The sequence below is a fragment of the Triticum urartu genome, chromosome 3A (genome assembly GCF_056163025.1).
Source record: "Triticum urartu cultivar PI428250 chromosome 3A, HENAU_Tu73, whole genome shotgun sequence".
Taxonomy (NCBI): Eukaryota; Viridiplantae; Streptophyta; class Magnoliopsida; order Poales; family Poaceae; genus Triticum; species Triticum urartu.
Genome location: NC_141875.1, coordinates 638,027,488 through 638,035,450, shown reverse-complemented (window position 1 = coordinate 638,035,450; position 7,963 = coordinate 638,027,488). Strand labels below are relative to the sequence as shown.

The 7,963-nt window shown below is 45.5% G+C and overlaps 1 pseudogene; it reads right to left on the bottom strand.

Annotated features, from left to right (window-relative positions):
* Window positions 1-846: 846 nt before the first annotated feature.
* On the bottom strand, window positions 847-1,914 carry LOC147981006 (uncharacterized; annotated as a pseudogene).
* Window positions 1,915-7,963: the final 6,049 nt, after the last annotated feature.

Below are 7,963 nucleotides of genomic sequence, written 5' to 3'. Positions count from 1 at the left end.
CGACCGGATCGCTGGCGCCGGTGAACAACGGAGAGGGAGGTTGCCACAGGAGTCGACTGATACGGAGTCGACGGTTGCCGAAGAAGGATGCCGCGAACGCATGCGCGGAAGTGCGTCGCCCCGCGGACGGGGAGCGCCTCGACGTCGAGTGGAGCTTCGTGAAGCCAAGCGGAGTCGTCGGCAATGAAGACGAGCGCGCCGAGACGGATCTCGCGGCCTTCAGCCAATCCTCCGCCAGAAACCATGATGATGGGAATCGGAAGAATTGCAACTTCTCCAATAAACTGCTAAGACACCAGCCCCACGGTGGGCGCCAACTGTCGTGGTTTTAAGTCTGACAGTAGAATGGGGATAGGGATGTAGAGGCAAGATCCTAGCTATGAGGAGTTGTACACGCGAGTTTTACAAGTTCAGGCCGTTCTCGGAGGAAGTAACAGCCCTACGTCTCGGAGCCCGGAGGCGGTCGACTGATTATATGCGTGTGAGTTATAGGGGGTGCCAACCCTTGTGCCAGTGGAGGGGGGTGGCTTATATAGAGTGCGCCAGGACCCCAGCCAACCCACGTTACAAGGGATTTAAGGTACATTAAGAGAGGAACGTTACTGGTAACGCTAGCCATTAAATGCTATAAATGACAATTAAGCCTATAAGTAAATGCTCGACCGTTGTTGGTGCAGAGTGGGTTTAGATCTTCTGTTCGTCGAGTGGCTTCTGCGACGGTCGAGTGCCATTGATTCTCCCGAGTGGAACGTCTCTGGTCGAGTGGATAATGGTACCCTTTGAATGATTCTGACTTTAGGGTGATGTCCTAGGGGAAGGTGTCTAAGTCAGGCTTATGACCCTACCCTAGATACATAAGCTCATTACCCGCCACGGCCCTCCTTCTCTCACCGTCGTGGTAGCTCCTGGATGCCGCGGCGGATGGAGCCGGGGTCGTCCTCGTCGTGGGGCTCCGGCTCACCGGCCGCGCTCCGCCCCGTCAAACCCGAGCCGGAGGAGACGTCGCTCGGGCGCCGCACCCGCAGCGGCGCCCTCGTCATCAACGAGGGTGCCCGGTCCTCCCTGCGCGGATCCTTCCTCCTGGTCCGGCCGAAGCCAGAGCCGGGGCTGCTCCCGGTGAAGCCGGAGCACGTCGAAATGGTGGCCCCGACGACGAGTCCGCCCTCAAGTGGGCGAAGGAGGACTACGTCCGGGAGCAGGTACGCCGTCAGCATCGGACGTACGCGGAGCTCCAGACCCGGCGCCGCGGTCGCGAGAAGGGCGGCGTCATCGTCCTTGACAGCGACGAGGAGGGCGGGGCCGGGCCGTCCAGCGCACCACCGTGCCTCGGCGACCCGGGCCAGGGCTGCAGCAGGGACGGCGCCGGCCCAAGCCAGCCGCGTGACGACGACGACGATGACGATGACGGCGGCGACTACACCCGCAGGCTTCTTGGCATGTAGACGACGGCGACGGCGGTGGCAGCTAGGTGTACTTTGGCATAGTTTAGGCGTAGTTCAGGCGTAGTTTGCATGTGTTTATGTTTTTTTTACAAAATTCAATGAAGTTTTGCTGAGTTCGTGCAAAAATCGCCGAGTTTGCATATATTTTGTACGGAACGTCGCCGAACCTGAAGCGACCTGTGGGCCGACGACTGGGAGCTAGGTCGCCCCAAAGGACAATCTAGCGCCGGCTCGCCCCCGAACGACTTTTTTTCGACGCCATAAGAGGCCGAACGGTTGGAAATGCTTTTATAGGCGTCGGGTCATTGATCCTGCGCAAACGCCAGTCGTTGTTGCCGCCTCTACTTCAAGCTCTATAAAAAACAAAACAAAGGTACCGTCAACAAATTAACCAAAGCAATCCCACGTCTTGCTGCTCGAGCTGAATAATACCTAATGCTAGCGCGAGGAAGGCGAGGGTCAAGAGCAACATCTGTGTAGTCTTCATCTTAATTTGCTATACCCTCTGTCTAGATGAATAAGTCATCTTAGATTATGCACCGTGACGAAGGAGGAGAAACAAGAGAACTTAATATTTATTTGCTAATTAATAGCACTGCATACAATAAACTAACCATTGTATGTCGTGTTTGTTGTCTCAAGTCATTAAAAGCATGTACATCTTACATCTCTTATTGGTTGATATGTCAAGAAACAAGAAATGAGGTAGAAGTTAATGCACTGCGCCTAAGTATTTTGAGATTATTTGGTTTTCATAAGATGACTTACACACGTAGACAGAGGGAGTAGATAGATATGTGGTGTTTGTAACCCGCAAAAAGAAATAAAAGATGTGTTTGTAAGAACTCTTGTTGATTGTTTGAACAGGTGAAATGACAAACCATTTATAATGATTCTGAAATGATAAACCTGGAATCAAATTAATGCCAATTCCAAGTTATGAACGGGTGAAATGACAAACCATTTATAGGGATCTTGAAATAATAATCCTGGAATCAAATTAATGCCAAGTTAATAGCAATTAAGATGATTAATTCTGTGAATGAATATTCGTAAGTGCATTCTGCTAGAAAACAAAAACGTCAATGTATAATGTTTCCGAATATTCCACGGGCTGGCTACATGATGACGCTGCAAGTTCGATAGTTTGGATTGATGTACTGTGTCCTCCGTTCAAGAATAGAATATAAGATGTATTGATTTCCATACAATTCAACCATTTGAATGCTTGGCCACAATAAATAAAATAACAACATCTGCAATACCTAGTAGATAAAATACGAAAGTACTTTTCGTGATGGCTCAAATGATATAAATTTCATATTGTGGATATTTATATATTTTTCTAAAAACTCAGTCAAAACATGCATTTATTTGACTTTTGAAAAAACAAATACACTTTATATAAAGGAACAAAGGAGGTATTTAGGAAACAAACACATTTCCTATTCTTGAGATAAAAGACGTATCAGCGGGCGTACAATCGATCTGAACATTTATTTTAGCACAGTAGACATGTAGGAAGAATGCTTCTTTTTTTAGGATAACACAAACTTACAAGCTATTGTTAGACTAGTCACAATGAGTAACTTAGACTAGTAACATCACATTTAATAGGCTATATTACAACCTCCACAGTGGGTAGTAACATATGTGTGTTGTCATGTTATGGTTCATTTATTAGCCTATAGACTCATATTGTCTTGGTATGTGTGATGTTACAGTAATTAGGTAAGTTACCACCATCATCTCTCTCATCATTAAATATGTGCCACATAAGCAAAGTTACCTTGAAAGGTGTGATATTACTAGTGATGTTACTCTCACTGTGGCCAGCCTTACAACACAGGTGATCTCTAGTCACCAGATGGACTAGGCACTACTGGAAAATTCATGTTTGCCGAGTATCAGCGTCTTTGCAGAGTGCATTTCGTTGGGTACTCGGTAAACATATCTTTACCGAGTGTCATAAAAAAACTTGGCAAAAAATCTTGATAAAACATGTGTTTTGCCGAGTGTCGTGGACAAATCACTAGGCAAATCAGGGGAACTCGGCAAAAAAATGCTTTTTTCTGAGGGCAACACTCGGCAAAAGGGTGTCTTTTCTGAGTGCTAAACTCGGCAAACGGGGTATTCAATGCGCTGCAATATTTTGCCTGTCGAGATTGCATATGACATCGAATGAAGATGATCCAAAAATCAAAGTTTTTCATTTTGACGAGACAAATAATTTCCATGATGAGAAAATTTTCATTTTAGCCTGTATTAATTACACTTTTTGCCATGCCAAAATATGGTCTCAAATGACTAAGGCGCTGGTCATATTTATTGCATAGTTTATGACAATGTGCCTAAACTTGGTGCTTACATGCATCTCACCATTACAAACAATGTTTCCAAATAGATGTTCCAACTTTTTTGTATAAAAGGTAATTTTGCCATTTTCTAAGTCCAAAAAATGGATATTTGTGTGAAGCAGGTACAAAATGTTGGGGAACGTAGCAGAAATTCAAAATTTTCCTACGTATCACCAAGATCTATCTATGGAGAAACCAGCAACGAGGGGAAGGAGAGTGCATCTACATACCCTTGTAGATCGCTAAGCGGAAGCGTTCAAGTGAACGGGGTTGATGGAGTCGTACTCGTCGTGATTCAAATCACCGATGATCCTAGCGCCGAACGGACGGCACCTCCGCGTTCAACACACGTACAGCCCGGAGACGTCTCCCATGCCTTGATCCAGCAAGGGGAGAGGGAGAGGTTGATGAAGATCCAGCAACACGACGGCGTGGTGGTGGATGCAGGGCGTCACAGTAGCAGGGCTTCGCCTATACTACGAGAGAGAGACGTAACGGGGAGAGAGGGAGGCGCCAGGGGCTGGTATGTGAAGTTCCTCCTCTCCCCCACTATATATAGGAGGGCCAAGGGGGGTGGTGCGCCAGCCTAGGAGATCCAATCTCCTAGGTGCGGCTGCCCAAGGGAGGTTTCCCTCCCCCCCAAGGCACCTAGAGGTGCCTTCCACTAGTGGGACTCCTCCCATATGGAAACCCTAGGCGCATGGGCCTATAGGGGCTGGTGCCCTTGGCCCATATAGGCCAAGGCGCACCCCTTACAGCCCATGCGGCCCCCCGGGACAGGTGGCCCCACCCGGTGGGCCCCCGGGACCCTTCCGGTGGTCCCGGTACAATACCGATAACCCCGAAACTTGTCCCGATGGCCGAAACAGCACTTCCTATATATAATTCTTTACCTCCGGACCATTCCGGAACTCCTCGTGACGTCCGGGATCTCATCCGGGACTCCGAACAATATTCGGGTTACTGCATACACATATATCTTCATAACCCTAGCATCACCGAACCTTAAGTGTGTAGACCCTACGGGTTCGGGAGACATGCAGACATGACCGAGACGTTCTCCGGTCAATAACCAACAGCGGGATCTGGATACCCATGATGGCTCCCACATGTTCCACGATGATCTCATCGGATGAACCACGATGTCAAGGACTTAATCAATCCCGTATACAATTCCCTTTGTCTAGCGGTATGTTACTTGCCCGAGATTCGATCGTTGGTATCCTTATACCTTGTTCAATCTCGTTACCGGCAAGTCTCTTTACTCGTTCCGTAACACATCATCCCGTGATAAACTCCTTGGTCACATTGCGCATATGATGATGTCCTACCGAGTGGGCCCAGAGATACCTCTCCGCTTACACGGAGTGACAAATCCCAGTCTCGATTCGTGCCAACCCAACAGACACTTTCGGAGATACCTGTAATGCACCTTTATAGTCACCCAGTTACGTTGTGACGTTTGATACACCCAAAGCACTCCTACGGTATCCGGGAGTTGCACAATCTCATGGTCTAAGGAAATGATACTTGACATTAGAAAAGCTTTAGCATACGAACTGTACGATCTTTGTGCTAGGCTTAGGATTGGTCTTGTCCATCACATCATTCTCCTAATGATGTGATCCCGTTATCAACGACATCCAATGTCCATGGTTAGGAAACCGTAACCATCTATTGATCAACGAGCTAGTCAACTAGAGGCTTACTAGGGACATATTATGGTCTATGTATTCACACATGTATTACGATTTCCGGATAATACAGTTATAGCATGAATAAAGACAATTATCATGAACAAGGAAATATAATAATAACTAATTTATTATTGCCTCTAGGGCATATTTCCAACAGTCTCCCACTTGCACTAGAGTCAATAATCTAGTTCACATCGCCATGTGATTAACACTCACAGGTCATATCGCCATGTGACTAACACCCAAGAGTTTACTAGAGTCAGTAGTCTAGTTCACATCACTATGTGATTAACACTCAATGAGTTTTAGGTTTGATCATGTTGCTTGTGAGAGAGGTTTTAGTCAACGGGTCCGAACCTTTCAGATCCGTGTGTGCTTTACAAATCTCTATGTCATCTCCTAGATGTAGCTACCATGCTCTATTTGGAGCTATTCCAAATAACTGCTCTACTTGGAGCTATTCTAAATTGTTGCTCCATTATATGCATCCGGTATCTCTACTCAGAGCTATCCGGATAGGTGTTAAGCTTGCATCGACGTAACTCTTTACGTCGAACTCTTTTACCACCTCCATAATCGAGAAAATTCCTTAGTCCACTAGTTACTAAGGATAACTTTGACCGCTGCCCCGTGATCCATTCTTGGATCACTCTTGTACCCCTTGACTGACTCATGGCAAGGCACACTTCAGGTGCGGTACACAGCATAGCATACTGTAGAGCCTATGTCTTAAGCATAGGGGACGACCTTCGTCCTTTCTCTCTATTCTGCCGCGGTCGAGCTTTAAGTCTTAACTTCATACCTTACAACTCAGGCAAGAACTCCTTCTTTGACTGATCCATCTTGAACACCTTCAAGATCATGTCATGGTATGTGCTCATTTTGAAAGTACTATTAAGCGTTTTGATCTATCCTTATAGATCTTGATGCTCAATGTTCAAGTAGCTTAATCCAGGCTTTCCATTGAAAAACACTTTCCCAATAACCCTATATGCTTTCCAGAAATTCTATGTCATTTCTGATCAACAATATGTCAACAACATATACTAATCAGAAATTCTCTAGTGCTCCCACTCACTTCTTTGGAAATACAAGTTCCTCATAAACTTTGTATACACCCAAAATCTTTGATCATCTCATCAAAGCACACATTCCAACTCCGAGATGCTTACTCTAGTCCTCAGAAGGATTGCTGGAGCTTTGCATACTTATTAGCATCTTTCAGGATTGACAAAACCTTCCGGTTGTATCACATACAACCTTTCCTCAGAAAATCGTCGAGGAAACAATGTTTTGACATCCTATCTACAAGATTTCATAAATAATGCAGTAATCGCTAATATAATTCCATCAGACTCTTAGCATCGCTACGAGTGAGAAAGTCTCACCGTAGTCAACTCCTTGAACTTGTCGGAAAACATCTTAACGACAAGTCGAGCTTTCTTAACGGTGATATTTACCATCATTGTCTGTCTTCCTTTTAAAATCCATCTGTACTCAACAGCCTTACGACCATCAAGTAGTTCTTCCAAAGTCTACACTTTGTTTTCATATATGGATCCTCTCTCGGATTATATGGCCTCGAGCCATTTATCGGAATCCGGGCCCACCATCGCTTCTCCATAGCTCGTAGGTTCATTGTTGTCTAGCAACATGACTTCCAAGACACGGTTACGTACCACTCTGAAGTAGTACGCATCCTTGTCATCCTACGATGTTTGGTAGTGACTTGATCTGAAGTTTCATGATCACTATCATAAGCTTCCACTTCAATTGGTGTAGGTGCCACAGGAACAACTTCCTGTGCCCTGCCATACACTAGTTGAAGAGACGGTTTAATAACCTCATCAAGTCTCCACCATCCTCCCACTCAATTCTTTCGAGAGAAACTTTTCCTCGTGAAAGGACCCGATTCTAGAAACAATCCCTTATTGCTTTCGGATCTGAGACAGGAGGTATACCCAACCGTTTTGGGTGTCCTATGAAGATGCATTTATCCGCTTTGGGTTCGAGCTTATCAACCTGAAACTTTTTCACATAAGCGTCGCAGCCCCAAACTTCTAAGAAATGACAGCTTAGGTTTTTTTTCCTAAACCATAGTTCATACGGTGTCACCTCATCGGAATTACGTGGTGCCCCTTTTAAAGTGAATGTGGTTGTCTCTAATGCCTAACCCATAAACTATTGTGGTAATTCGATAAGAGACATCATGGTATGCATCATATCCAATAGGGTGCAGTTATGATGTTCGGACACACCATCACACTATGGTGTTCCAGGCTGTACCGGTTGTGAAACAATTTCCACAATGTCTTAATTCTGTGCCAAACTCGTAATTCAGATATTCATCTCTATGATCATATCATAGATATTTTATCCTCTTGTCATGACGATCTTTCAACTTCACACTGAAATTACTTGAACCTTTCAATAATTCAGACTCGTGATTCATCAAGTAAATGTACTC